The following is a 16126-nucleotide window of genomic DNA, read 5'->3' on the forward strand; positions in this document are numbered from 1 at the left end:
CTAGTCATTGCCGACTCTAGGGGGCGGTGCTCATCTCCATTTCAAAGCTGAAGAACCAGCACTGTCCAAAGACATCTCCATGGTTATGTGGCCGGCATGACTCAATGCCAAAGGCACACGGAATGCTGTTACCTTCCCACCAAAGGTGGTCCCTATTTTTTCTACTTGCATTTTTACGTGCTTTAGAAACTGCTAGGTTGGCAGAAGCTGGGATAAGTAACGGGAGCTCACCCCATTACATGGGAGCACTAGGGATTCGAACCGGTGAACTGCCGTCCTTTCGATCGACAAGCTCAGCTGTCTTAGCCCCTGAGCCACCGTACCACAGTACACAGTACACCTATTTTCTACATCCCTCTATATTTATTTTACTTCAGCTGTTTGGTCGTCTAGGGAAGCCTTATCAGACTCAAAAGCTTTGTGACATTGTCTCAGATAAAGAATACCAGCTTTCAATTCTTGCCCACAAGTATTTCCACAATTGGCTCAACTCAGCAAAGTGGCCTCTGGTCTTCATTTCAAATTTATGAGGGCAAAGTCTTACCACTTTCAATCACTTTTTTCCCCTCTGCTGGGCTGCCAGTTTAATTTAAAGCAGGTCAAACTGATAAAAATCATAGATCAAGAGGTCAGAGCAAAGAGGGGAAAAAAGCAAATCAATAGTTTGCAAATTCCAGTGTGGCTTTTCAAATATGTCCCTATGTTGTGTTGGCTTTCCTCCACACTCTTAGCTAGTAATCAAAAGTATTTTTTTTTTTAGTAAGAAATAATCCAGTAGCACCTGGAAATCCCTTAAGACCTAGTTATGTCACCTGGCCTGGAGGGTTCCCAGGGAACTAGGAACATATTTAGATACTGAGGTGGAAAAACTCACTCTCTCCTTGTCTGGGGTTTGTGTATTTTGTTTTTAACAGTAAAAAGTTAAAGGTACATATGTGCTAGTCATTCCCGACTCCAGGGGGTTGTGCTCATCTCCGTTTCTAAGCCGAAGCGCCAGTGCTGTCCGAAGACGTCTCCGTGGTCATGTGACCAGCATAACTAAATGCCAAAGGCGCATGGAATGCTGTTACCTTCCCACCAAAGGTGGTCCCTATTTTTCTACTGGCATTTTTTACCTGCTTTCGAACTGCTAGGTTGGCAGAAGCTGGGACAAGTCACAAGAGCTCACGCAGCACTAGGGATTCGAACTGCTGAACTGCCGACCTTTCGATCAACAAGCTCAGCGTCTTAGCCACTGAGCCACCACATAGTATTAATGAATAGTATTTATTTATTTATTTATTTAATATTATTTATTTAATTAATTAATAGTATTTATTTAAGTAAAAATCAATAGTATTTAATTTTTAATACCGATGTTTATCTTTTTTATACTGATACTTTTATATGTGTCCTTGTTTTTACCTGATTCTTGAACACTGTCCAAAAATCACTTCTGCTGAGATGGATGGCCACATAAATGTGATTAATAAATGAATTAGATTACCCATTAGACCAAACTGCCAACATTGTTATTGTTGTTGTTGTTGTTGTGTCCTTATTACTGCTTTGATCTGATTAGCACTATCATAATTTCCTGCCAAGCTTTATAGTTTTAAGAAAACTTTGAGGGACCATTGAAAGAGAAGTTTTGGATTTATCGCTCAACAGAGAGATACCTCTTCCATATTCATGATGCACATTCTTTGCCAAGATACCCTCGTCTTAATCCTATTCTTGGTTGTAGGAATAGTAGTGGAAGCTGGAAAGGATGGGTAGGGGCTTTTGACTGCAGTAAGTTCATTAGAGTTGCTGAGTTTGATAAATGAGCTTCATGGTGAATACAGTCTAAAATAGAATAGAATAGAATAGAATAGAATAGAATAGAATAGAATAGAATAGAATAGAATAGAATAGAATTCTTTATTCGCCAAGTGTGATTGGATACACAAGGAATTTGTCTTTGGTGCATAAGCTCTCAGTGTACATAAAAAGACAAGATATACTTGTCAAGAATCATAAGGTACAACACTTAATGATAGTCACAGGCAGTGGTGGGATTCAAGTAATTTAACAACCGGTTCTCTGCCCTAATGATTTCTTCCAACAACCAGTTTGCCAAACTGCTCAGAAAGTTAACAACCGGTTCTCCCGAAGTGGTGCGAACTGGCTAAATCCCACCACTGGTCATAGGGTACAAATAAGCAATCAAGTTATACTAGGAAACAATCAATATAAATCGTAAGGATACAAGCAACAAAGTTACAGTCATGCAGTCATAAGTGGGAGAGATGGGCGATAGGAACGATAAGAAGACTAATAGTAATAATAGTAATAGTAATGCAGACTTAGTGAATAGTTTGACAGTGTTGAGGGAAATATTTTTTTAGCAGGGTGATGGCGTTCAGGGAAAAAAACTGTTCTTGTTTCTAATTGTTTTGATGTGCAGTGCTCTATAGCTTCGTTTTGAGGGTAGGAGTTGAAACAATTTATGTCCAGGATGTGAGGAGTCTGTAAATCTACAGAAGACTATAGGAAGCTGTCTTATACAATGTTTCATAGGTGTTTATTAATGAGCTGCAGCAACTTTCTGTGATTGCTAACAAGTGGGTTGGTTTTTTTTTTAAGCCATGCTACAAATACATGGCACTGTAAGAAATTTGGGATTTTTGCATTCAACAGATGGCAATCATAAAGCATCTTCTTACTCCGCTCTTCAGTTGTCTTTCTGGAACACCTTTCACAGGCAAAATCTGTGCTTGCTTATTCATTTTAGCCATGATTTATTACATTAACATGAGTTGATTAATTTGTAGCTTAGTGCATTCTGTGAATACAATTAAAACAAAAATGTAAAGTCATCCAAGACTTCCAGACCACGCTTGATAGACAAGTTGATTTAACTTTCATTTGCATAAGGATAATATTGTGTTGTGACTCCAGCCCCCAAACCTGGCCCCATGCCCGAAAGTGACTCCGAGAGTGAGGGGAAAGGGCCGGTAAGGCTTACCTCGGGAGCACCGATTCCTTTGGCCCGGCTCCAGAAGCCAGAATCAGACCAGTCGGAGGACGTAATGAGGCCGTCATCCCCTGATTCCTCCCTTCCTCAGGCTACGTCTTCAGACCCAGCTGATAATAATCAAGCTTGGATCGACCCGCACTTCAGAAGATTAGAGAGGCGGCGTCATCAAAGGGAAGGGTGGGGCAAGAGCTTTGGGACTGCTCTCATTCCACGGGAAGCAAAAATTAGCTGAACCATTTCAAAGAGACCTGAAAGTCTTACTCTGTGAATCATTTGTTTGAACTTTGGCAGGCAGCTGCGATTTCTCTGCCAGGACTGATAAGAGCCGTGAATCCACTGGCTCAAAGCCAGCTCGTTGCTCCGAAGTGGGGAAGGAGACAGAACATATTGGCTAACCCGGACCTTTAACATGATCACGGAGTTACATCCTTTCATAATATAAAATAGGCTTCTGATTCGAAAACACAGCTCCTTTCAACTCTTTGCACAAGTAAGTGAATGTTTGAAAAGATGCTGAGTATCAAGGACTGTTGGCAAGCGTTTATTGCTTGCTTATCTCTAACACATTTTTTCTAGTTCATGCACAGGCAAATGCCTGCATAAAACCACAAGGAGAATGCTGTCCTTGCCTTTATCTTAATTCTCAGGTTCCTGTTTATTTGGTTTGATATTATACTCTGGTACATTTTTTTTAAAAGGGTCGATTCTTTACAGTTTCATTTTGAAGCTCTGTAGTATCCCAGGGAGAATGTATACCCCAAAGAGACTCCAAGATGCTGTTCTGTGATAGTTATGGCCAGCAGCTGGGCCTGCCCACCCACCCTGGTCCTATCTTGTCTTATATAATTGCCGTGTTTTTGATGCAGCACACATGTGTGCAAGGCGTGCGCTCGAGCAAAGCTATCCCATCCTATACAGCTGCCGTTTTTTTGACGCAGCACACTCACATTTTCGATTCTGGGAGAACCGGTTGTTAAATTATGTGAAACCCACTTCTGGACTGAGCCAAAGTCATCCAGCGGGCTTTATGCCTCAGGCAAGACTAGAACTCATGGTTTTCTAGTTTCCAGCCTGACATGCCTTAACCACCGCAAGGGACTGATTCATGATAGCACTTAGACTTATATACTGTCTCACAGTGCTTCACAGCATTCTCTGAATAGTTGACAATGTCAGCATATTCCTCCCAACACTATGGGTCCTCATTTTATCCACCTTGGAACAATGGAAGGCTGAGTCAACCTGTAGTCCCATCAGATCGCACTCCAGGCTGTGGGCAGAGTTTGCCTGCAATACTGCATTCTAACCACTCAGGGCTCCTAATGAAACTCCTAATCAATAAGGTGATACGACCTTAGTCCTGTAAATATGCTTCATAGCTCTCTATAAATGTATTGTGATTCTAAATGCATTTCTCTTTTGGTCCAGGCCCTTTCATTGGTTCTCTTTCTCATCACATCTTCCTACTACTACTCTAATCCTTTTGTCACAATATCCTTTAAAGAGAGAGAGAGAGAGGGAGGGAGGGAGGGAGGGAGGGAGGGAGAGAGAGAGAGAGAGAATTTAAACTGGCAGGTTCTCTCTCACTTTCCTGGCTAACCAGCTACTTTCCTCAGACTGTGGGTGGAAGGATATCATTTTATGATCAGTTGATAGACAACAAGAGGTGGCTGAGGCGTTGAGCTGCAAATAAAAGTATGCTTGTCTACTAGAGTTCGCATCAGAAGGTGAGAACACAGAATAAGAAAGAAGTTTTGCTTTTCATCGAATGTTGGGATTTGTTTCTCATTAATGTGAGATGAAAATTGTAAAAACAAAGCAGTTAATTTTTTAAAAAAAATTGTCTGTCTCAAAAGATTTCTACTCCTTTGGGGGCAGGGACAGCAAGAATCCTTTCAAGTCAGTTTCTAATTCCTCTTATGTTGTGGCCCACCAGCAGCCAGAGGATCTGGCAGCAGATTCAGACAGTGAAGAGGTTGGGGAAGAACATGGGCCAGTCCTGTAATCTGGGGAAGGCTCTGATGAGGGCTCTGCGTCAGAGGCAGAGAGGGGGCCAGAGCCGTATGCTAGTTATCAGCTGCCTTTGGAGTCAGACCTCAGTGAGGCAGATGAACAGCTGGAGCCTGTTCCCAGGGTGCGCATGCACAGAGTTGCCAGATGAACAGAACAGCAAAAGAACAGGAGTAAGGCCATAGGTGGAAGATGAATGGCCCCTCCCAGAGGGAATAAAAGAGGAGCGAAAGGGGAGTGGAGTTTGCAGGAGACAATTAGTTTATTACTGCATTCTTGCCAAGTATTACAGCATCTGAAAGTTATTGGCCTGGCCACTCTCCAAGTCTGATAAAGGTTGGTAATTGTGAACACTCTTGAAAGACTGTGGGAGAGGAAAGACTTTGCTGGAGAGGAATTCACTATTCACAAATTATCAGGGTTTATCAGGATAAGGACTCAGCTTCATGCTGCTTGGGAAGCCTAGGTCAGAACATGTTAACTGCCTGAACTACTCGCTGAAGTTTTCTTGGCAAGATTTCAGAAACGATTTGCATTGTCTTCTTTCTAGAGCTGAGAGAAAGGAACTGGCCCAAAGTCGCCAAGGCCCACCCAATATGAGGCTAGAACTCATGGTCTCCCAATTTCTAAGATGGCAACCACTAGACCAAACTGGACTTCTTGTTTGTATACACATAAGGGATACCATGATCAAATGCAGATGCCTTCAAACCTCCCTCCATCTAATCAATAAAATCCTGGTGTAACAAGAGAACTTAAACATGGGTCACAAAACAGTAATTATTTCACAGATAGATATCCCACAGATGTATGAGACCTCTAGTCCTATTTTTGCAAGCTCCAGAGGAAGCCCAAGTTTGCATAGCTTGAAATTCAGTCGAATACTGCAGATTTTCAGGGCAGTTTCTTTCTTTCTTTCTTTCTTTCTTTCTTTCTTTCTTTCTTTCTTTCTTTCTTTCTTTTTTTATTTGAATTTATATCCCGCCCTTCTCTGAAGACTCAGGGCTGCTTACACTGTGTTAAGCAATAGTCTTCATCCATTTGTATATTATATACAAAGTCAACTTTATTGCCCCCAACAATCTGGGTCCTCATTTTACCTACCTTATAAAGGATGGAAGGCTGAGTCAACCTTGGGCCTGGTGGGACTTGAACTTGCAGTAATTACAAGCAGCTGTGTTAATAACAGGCAGACTTAGTCTGCTGAGCCACCAGAGGTCCTAGTTTCTGCTAGTTTTCCAGATGAGGAAGAGGTAAAATGGGTGAATTAAGTCATAGTTAAATTGTACTGAAAAGTCTTTTAGGAACAGTTATTTATAGTCCAGCAGATAGAAGCTATGAATCGCTTCCTTTCAGACTTCACCTGGATGGAAGTTCAGACATGCAAGCAGAGTTACAAGCACAATTGCAAGAATTGGGTATGCCTAGTTTAATGAAAAGAAGGACTAAAGGTGACATGTTAGCAGTGTTTTAATATCTCAGGGGCTGCCAAAAAGAAGAAGAGGTCAACCTATTCGCTAAAGGCTGGACAAGAAGCAACGGATGGAAACTAATCAAGGAGAGAACCAACCTAGAACTAAGGAGAAATTTCCTGACAGTTAGAACGGTTAATCAGCGAAATGATTTATCTTCAGAAGTTGGATGTGTTCAACAGAGTTTTTAAAGAAGAGATTGGACAATCATTTTGTCTGAAATGATATAGGGTTTCCTCCTTGAGCAGGGGTTTGGACTAGAACACCTCCAAGGTCCCTTCCAACTCAGAACCTGTAGTTTTCTTAGCAGCGCTTTCAGAAATAGATTGAACTGCCATCTTCCCAGCCTGGGAAAGAGTGAGTGGCTCAAAGTCTTTGGTAAAGTGAGTGGCTTCATGTCTAAGGTAAAGCTAGATTAGAATAAAATAGAATAACAGAGTTGGATGGGACCTTGGAGGTCTTCTAGTCCAACCCCCTGCTTAGGCAGAAAACCCTACACCACTTCAGACAAATGGTTATCCAACCTCTTCTTAAAAACTTCCAGCGTTGGAGCATCCACAACTTCTGGAGGCAAGTTGTTCCACTGATTAATTGTTCTCACTGTCAGGAAATTTCTCCTTAGTTCTAGAACTCACAGTCTCCTGCTTTCCAGCCTGATGCCCTAACTATCAAACCAGACTGGCTCATAGTTAAAGTGACGCCATCTTATTTCTGTAAATATGCTTCCTAGCTCTCTATAGATATATTATGATTTTAAATGCATTTCTCTTTTTGGTCCAGGCTTTTTCACTGGTTTATTTTCTCACCACCTCTTCCTCCCACTACTGTATTCCTTTTGCCACAATCTCTCTCTCTCTCCCTCTCTCCCTCTCTCCCTCTCTCTCTCTTTAATTTAAAACCAGAGCCACAATTTAAACTAGCAGGTTCTATCACACTTTCCTGGCTGGGCTGCTCCTTTCTTTAGACTGTCATGTCCCCCTCTCCGTCCGACGACCGGGTCTGGGAAGTCTGTATCAAGCGTGGCCACGAAGCCTCTGCAGCTTTGCCAAATTCCTTTCAGATTTCTCAGGACAGGCAGGAATCCAAGGTGTGACTTCAGCAAACCAGATGAGACTTTGCGTGACTCAAGGAATGCCAAAAAGTAGATCCTTTATATAGGCTATGGGGTTTGGCTCCATGACTCAGCACCTATCCAGGCCTGCCCCTCCCTTCCTTCTGCTGACATCGCCTCTCAGATCTCCAGAAGCGAGGATCCTCCCACTTTAGATTGTCTTCTGCTGTTTGAGAAAGGGAGGGGTCAGAGGGAGTAGGCCCGGGTAATTCCAATCCATGGCTGACTTCCTCTGATGGCTGCGTGTGAGTGAGGTTTGTTTGTTCATTCCTGACATCCCCTCCAGGCATGGGGCCAGGGCTGGGGGCTGGAGGCATGCCAGGCCGTTCCTCTTCATTATCAGACTCTGAATCTGATAGCAGGCCCGGGAGGAGGAGGGAGGGGCCCTGCTGAGGAGTGGAGGGAGGACGAGGCACAACATAGACTGTGGGTGGAAGGATATCACTTTACAATCAGGATCTCAACAGCTGATAGACAACAAGGGGTGGATGAGAGGTTGAACTGCAAAAAGAAAGCATGTTTGTTTACTAGAGGTCAGTCAGAAGGCGAGAACGCAGAACAAGGAAAGAAGTTTTGCTTTTCCCTGAATATTGGGATTGTGTTTTTCATTAATGCAAGACGTAAACTGTAAAAGCAGAGCAGTTTATTTATTTATTTATTTTTATTTGCCTGTCTCAGCATCTCTGCTCCTAACTTTGAGATACAGCATTGATTAGGTACACTCCAGTCATTTTCGACTCCTAGCAACCACCTGCCATTCTACGTCTATTTCAAAGCATGGCACACAGAAGAGAGCAAGATCTGTTTTGTCTGTTTATTGAATTCCAGAGTGCTGAGAATCAATGGATTCATTTAAGTTATAGGAAGATATTCCTATTATATCAAGGTATTACTTCCTAACGGTAATAGCAGTTCAATGGTTACCCAGTTACCCAGAAGTACCGTGAGCTTCCTTCATTGAATGTATTCCTACTAAGGCGGTCAGCCAACTGTATGGAATGTTTTCATTTAGAAACTTATGCTGAGTATCTGATAGCTTCAGTAACCACTTTCAACTCAGGGAGTTGATTCTAAATTTATTTCTTTTTTTAAAAAAAAATAATTTTTATTAAACTTTTAACTTTTAAAAACAAAATAAAGAAAAAGACAACAAAAGACAAAAACACATTAAAAACACATAACAGACATAACATTACATCATATATTCTTTTACAGCGTGCCGTATCGACATAAATATATATTCTCTGTTCTTATTCAATCGATCCTCTACATGCTTATATTTACGTTGGTATCTATTTACCAATCCGTCCTTATCTGGTTAACACAGTTCAGTGGTTTACACTTCCTAAGTTTAACTTAATTAGGTTAACATTTCAATTTATTATTTTGATTTCTTTTTTCTAACCAATCATATAATTTATTCCACACTTTGTAGTATTCCGATTCTTCCCTTTCCTTAATTTCTAGTGTCATCTTGTCCATTTCTGCACACTGTAAGATTTTTTGGATTATTATTTCCTCTCCTGGAACATTGTTTTGTTTCCATCCATATGTGACAGCGATTCTTGATGCCGTGATTCTAAATTTATTTCTAAGCCTGCCTGTAGAAGCTTCTGAATCAGTGGTGCTACTCAGCCGGTTCTATCCGGTTCGGGAAAACCAATAGCAGCAGCTACGGGAGGCTCTGCCCACCTCCCTGGATGTCATCACGTCCTGTTTTTGATAGAAGGTCCTGCACATGTGCAGAGGTGTTGCATGCAAGCGAAACAAGCATACTCTCTCACACACACACACACATTTGCAAACTGATAGCGAAGATAAGCGAATACCACCGGCGTTCTAAATGTAGCAAACAGATATCTTGGAAATAAAGAAAACTTTGCAGTTTTCCTTTTATTGCTTTAAAAAAAAAATAGAATTCCAGGTGAGATCTGACCGTTCAAACTTGGGTATCCCGATGCACATCAGTTTCAATAAGCTTCTAGTATCACATACCCCAGCATAATGCATTTGTTTCTGTATTTAGATTACTTTATTACTAGCATTAAATTGTCCCATTCGTCAGACAGTACAGGGGAAAAAAATCTTGACCTCAAGAAACCGCCATGAGGGTAAGATAGGGAGGACACTGTTCTGTTGTGGTAGCTCTTGCTGAACTAATTATCCCCAGTGGGACAATAAGGCAGCTCAAACATTATACCCTGGATCTTACTGTTAGTTTTCCTTTTGACAAGTTGATCCTTATGGATCATTAGCTTACACCTGACTCACTGGCAGCGCCATATATCTGTTTTTGCTTGCTTTTGAATAAAGAAAGGAGCACACGTGCTGAAGTTGAACACAGACTAGATGCAATAACGGATCTCCATAGGAGATTGCTATTTTATTTGCAAAGGTATTATAAGATTCATAAGTCAATTATGAATGCCCTGGCTTCCTCTGCTCATCTTGTATAAAACTGAATTATCCTGTAACCTGATCTGGAGTTCAGGTTAAAGCAGGTATCTGGGGGGGAAAAAAAATAAGGTGTTTTAATAAATCAGCAACATTTAGAGGCCGTAAAGTATTTATGATAGCAATAGCACTTAGACTTGTATAGCCACCCATACTGCTTTACATAATTATTGGAGTGGTTTGCAAATCTCAGCATATTTCCCCCAACAATCTGGGTCCTCATTTTACTGAGATCAGAAGGATGGAAGTCTGAGTCCACTTTGAGCCATTCGGGATCAAACTCCTGGCGTGGGAATGCAGAGTTAGCCTGCAATACTGCAATCTAAACACTGTGCCATTATGGCTCCTTTATTAAACCCACATTCAGGGATGGGCTTCAAAATTTTTAGCAAGGGGCGTGGCCATAGTGGGCGTTTTTGCCCTTCCTCGGCTCCAGAGTCTTTCCTTGAGCCTCCCCAGAATCTGGAGGCCCTCTGGAAGCCAAAAACAGGCCCATTTCCAGCCTTCCCAAACTTTCAGTAGGCCCATTTTTTGCCCTCCCTGAGCCTCCACACGCACCCTGCACTTACCTGCATCCAAAATGGGCTGCGTGGGGACTCCTGGGAGGGGAGGGGTAGGCGGGGCCAGCTAGGAGTAGGATTTTGGGGTTCTCCAAACTGCACCGAATCTTAGCTAGAGGTTCTCCTGAACCCCTCCGAAACCCCAACAGCACACTCCTGCCCACATTTCTTTCTACGCTGTATTTCTTAGACACGAATATGTACATATGTGTATGTGTATGTATAATTTAGTGGAAGGAAAAAGAAGAGTTGATCCACAGCAAGGAAGAAAACTTGGAACTCCGTCGCCTTCGACAAGACCTAAGTTTAACCCATAGAATCATCTATTGTAATGTCCTTCCTGTTAAAGACTACTTCAGCTTTAATTGCAATAATACTAGAGCAACCAATAGATTTAAACTTAATGTGAACCGCTTTAATCTAGATTGCAGAAAATATGACTTCTGCAACAGAATAATCAGTGCTTGGAACACTTTACCTGACTCTGTGGTCTCTTCCCATAATCCCAAAAGCTTTAACCAAAAACTTTCTAATATTGACTTCACCCCATTCCTAAGAGGACCATAAGGGGCGTGCATAAGAGCACAAACGTATCTACCGTTCCTGTCCTATTGTTTTTCTTTTTCTTCTTTATATATATATATATATATATATATATATATATATATATATATATATATATATATATATATATATATATATATATATATATATATATATGTTTACATACTATATAATCTTTTGTATGATACCTATATATATTGTTGTGACAAAATAAATAAAATAAAAATTAAAAAAAAAAATAAAGATAAATTCAGGAATACTGGTGCATCACTGGAAGATCTGAAGAACCAGTATAAAGAGAGATTGTCATGAAGAAAATCTATAAACGTATTTGTTGAGAGTTACTGACATATGATCAATCAGTAATATGCACATACCCTACCATGTTACATTATCTATCTTCTATCATCCATCCATCCTCATCTTTGTGGGAACAATTGCTGCATATATATAATTGCTATTTAGATATAACAAACAGATATAAAATGAATTACAGTGAGCTCAAGTCAGATCCTTACAATAATAATAATAAAAAAACCTATCTTGTTTGCTAGAATTACTGCTTACACTCATCATTGATCACTAGTCGGAAAAAAAATGTATATATTAAGGAGGAGGTGTGGACGAAACAATGGATGGAATTATGACGCTAATCAACATTGATTGGTTAGACTCAGAAGCCAATACGGCAACCTATTGAGATGTTATTTAAAATTAAAGCTAACGTCTGTGACAAAATGTGATAGCCAAACAGCACAGGATTATTGGTTTTACAAAAAAAAGAAACAGTAGTTTTGGAAGTAATCATTGATTTGTCATTGAATGGATGAAGCAAGCCCAATTCGTGTTAACTTTCCAACTTTTTAACCAGAGTCAAACTGGCTGTACATTAACTACATTCACTTTTTGCATGTCACTATTAGGAACACCTAGGTCAATATCAGTCTAGTCTCTTTGACTGCCCATATTAGTAATCCAGTTTTAGGCATTTTGTATCTGAAAAGAAATCAGACATAAGAATAAAGAGAAAGGGCCTCTGTGGCTCAGACTGGTAAGACAGTCTGTTATTAATAGCAGCTGCTTTCAATTACTGCAGGTTCAAGCCCCACCAGGCTCAAGGTTGACTCAGCCTTCCATCCTTTATAAGGTAGGTAAAATGAGGACCCAGATTGTTGGGGGCAATAAGTTGACTTTGTATATAATATACAAATGGATGAAGACTATTGCTTGACACATTGTAAGCCGCCCTGAGTCTTCGGAGAAGGGCGGGAGATAAATTCAATACAAAAAAAAAAAAGGAAGGGGAAAGGGAAATGGTAGACAACTGAAACTGAACTGGAGCATTCAGTAACATTTTCTTATATGCAATATTTCAGCAATGCATTTTTAAAATATAATTTCTCTCCCTTTTGAACTACTTCTTTTTGAATACAACAAGGAATTTTCTCTCTGTGTAAACAGAGACCTTGTGTGACTAAAAGCAAGACAAAAATGGGAGACGACTTCCGGTGTCCAGTGGCAACGGTCGTCTGGAGGCTTCTCCTGCCCCCAGTGCCCGAATCCGGCCGCCGCCGAGGCCCCCAGGGGCCAGGTGTTCCGAAAAGGACACCTGCCGCACGGACGGCTCGCCAGGGGTCTCCCAGCCGACATACAGGACTGGGGGGACCGATGCTGGCGCGTCCTAGGCTCGGCGGGGTTCGGAGGCCACAGGCCACGGCCATTACTTTGGTCGTCGCCTGGGCCGCTGTGCCCGTGACACCGGGCTTTGGATTTATAACTGCAGCAGCCTGGTGGTGAACAGGAACGGAGAAGAATTGAGGAATGGAGAAGGAAGGGATATCGGTGGCAGTGGAGTGCTCCGGTGCGGGGGTTGTTCTCCCCTGCGGCTGGAAGGAGCACGAGACATTCTGGAGAGAGGAGAACTTAAAATAAGAAGATTACCGGTTTTGTGGAGCTCTGGAGAGAAGAGGTGATGGAGAAATTTAGGAGGGAGGGTTTGAGGCCCCCCCTCCCTCTGGGGAACAGTGGTGGCGTCCAGCTTCCGCCTTCACTATGAGAATCTTGATGACATCACTCTTCGCTTCCTGGTTGACTAACTGTACTCTGGACTCGTTGCTCCTGTGAGTGCCCCTGGTGGATCCGGAGGAAATTACAAGGATACTGTGCTTGCCTGAGGATTTTGAAATTTTTTTTTTAAATGGCAAAGGTCAGAGACCAACTGCTGGAGAGATGGAGAGAATTCTGGAAAAGTTATCTAATATGGACAAGAAACTGGATGATTTGCAAAGAGGCCAACGGAAATAAGAGCAGAAATTGTGACTATCCAAGAGGATTTAAAGGATACTCAACAAGTCTCAGCAGAAAACAAGCAGAAAGTGGAAGGTCTGGAGGGTGAGATGCGGGCAGTGCAGAAAAGAGAGGAGACGACAGGCAATGCTGTGCTTGGACTACAGATGGATAAAATGTCTTATTTCCTTAGGTTTCAAAATTTGGAAGAAGTGGACCAAGAAGATTTGAGAGATGTTGTGACTAAATTGTTGGGAGAATTTCTTGGGAGAGGTGTTGATTTCATGAATTGGGATGTGGATCGAGTTTATAGAGTTAATTCACAATATGCACGCACGCATGCAGTTCCCAGAGAGGTTCATGTCAAATTTGTGAGAAGAGAGACGAGAGATGAAATTCTTAGAAAACATAGGAGTGGGGCACTGACTTATAGGGGCAGGAGATAGCCATTCTGAGGCAGATTCCCAGACAGGTACGTGAAATGAGAAAGAAATATTACTTTTGTCAAGCAAATTGTACCAGAAGGGAGTAGGCTTCAGATGGCTGATGCCAGAGGATTGATGATTTTCCGGGAGGGCATTACGAAAAAATTAGTACAATTGCGGAGGCTACGGCCTACGTGGAGGAACACAAAGCCCTCCTGGAATTAGATGACCCAGGAATTGAAGAAGGGAGGTTATAGACCATGGGCGGAGGCGGCTGCCGCTGTTATGCCCTGGAGTTGGGTCAGGCTGAACCCAGAGTTCTGAGATCCAAAACTAGGAAGTGACAAAGATATTTGGTATTGTGTTGGTTTTCCTTATTCTCTTTTGTATGATATTCTGTTTATTCTTGACCCTTCTTTATTGCGTATGTAAGATTTGTAAACTTAGCTACTTCGTGTCACCTGCTTGCCATATGGCTGTTGTATGTGTTTAAAATTTGAGCAAAATTCTTATCTTGCATAAGAAAAATGAAAATTTACCATACCTGATATGTATTTGTATAAACCTTTTTTGACCAATAAAAACTTTTTGAACAAAAAAAAAATAAAAGCAAGACAAAAATGATGGCAGTCAAAATGTACGAAGCAGCCCAGAGTTGTTTCAAATTTGCAAACTGATGAATTGGTCTCAAAGTGGGATTTGATGGATCAATTCAAAGACTAAAGAGATTAAATGTGCAATTGTATTTGGGGGGAAAAGATTCGACATTTCTTTAATATTCAAAGTGATCAAGGATTTGAATGTTTGATTTGATAAAATTTTGTCCATGTACAAAAATATTTTTAAACTGGTTCAGAAGCATCTGATTAGATTTGAACTACAGTTTTAACCCTACTGTCCAATTTCTTTTAATATATTACAATCTGTGCCATGCAGCCCACTTTGGCAAATTTTACAAATTTATTCTTAAGGAAAAACTTCATGGAATCTTTTAAGTTGCTACACAATTATGTTTTAGGAGTACCTAAACTGTACACGTATAACCCCAGATATAAAGATAGAGATAATGATATATAGCAATAGATAGACAGACAGATGATAGATAGATAGATAGATAGATAGATAGATAGATAGATAGATAGATAGATAGATGATAGATAGATAGATAGATAGATAGATAGATAGATAGATAGATAGATAGATAGATAGATAGATAGATAGATAGATAGATAGATAGATAGAAAGAAGTTGACATTGAAAGGGTATGGAGGGGATCTGGGAGTGTATAATTCATCCATAGGAGATGACCAAGCTGAGCCCAAGGGAGGGGTCAAGCACATCATCAATCATGTCCCTTCACATCAGTGGTGATTTTTTTTTTACTACCTGTTCTGTGGGCATAGCTTGGTGGACATGGCTTGGTGGGCATGGCTTGGTGGACACAGCAAGGGAAGTATACTGCAAAATCTCCATTCCCTCTCCACTCCTGGGGGAAGTATACTGCAAAATCTCCATTCCCACCCCACTCTGGAGCCAGCCAGAGGTGGTATTGGCCAATTCTCCAAACTACTCAAAATTTCCGCTACCGGTTCTCCAGAACCTGTCAGAACCTGCTGGATTTCACCCCTGCTTCACACCCACAAGTCCAGCCTGCCATGAATTCCTTCTACTCTTTTTTGTAAAAATAGTTTTTATAAAGCATTTTTCACCTTTAAAAATAGAAAAAAAGGACAAAAACACAGTAAAAAACAAACATCGCAATGTGTACTATTTTTACAGCCTTTTACATTGGCATGCATATTCTTATATTCAACTCTTCTACTTTATCTTTCTCTCCTTTATAACAACTTTGATAACTATTATAACCACACTTGGTACATATATTTACATTATACTTATTTACATAGTCAGTGATTTAACATTAACAATAATTAATAGCTTTTAGGTTGTATTTAATTTATATTAGATTAAATCTCCTATTTCTTATTTTGGTTTCTGTTTTCTAGCCACACGTACATTTTATTCCATACTTTATAGTAATCCAAATCTTCTCTTTCTTTTATTTCCATAGTCAATAAATTCCTTCTACTCTTATCTACTGTCAATTTCCTTTGGCTGTTAGTAGTTCAGATTCTCGGAGAGCTTGCAATAAATCTTTATAGCCATTTTAACTGTCTGGATCTCCTGATTACCCTGGAACTTGACATCATCTGGATTCAATATTTTTAGTCAGTGGTGAAATC

This window comes from Ahaetulla prasina, chromosome 12 (assembly GCF_028640845.1).
Source record: "Ahaetulla prasina isolate Xishuangbanna chromosome 12, ASM2864084v1, whole genome shotgun sequence".
Taxonomy (NCBI): Eukaryota; Metazoa; Chordata; class Lepidosauria; order Squamata; family Colubridae; genus Ahaetulla; species Ahaetulla prasina.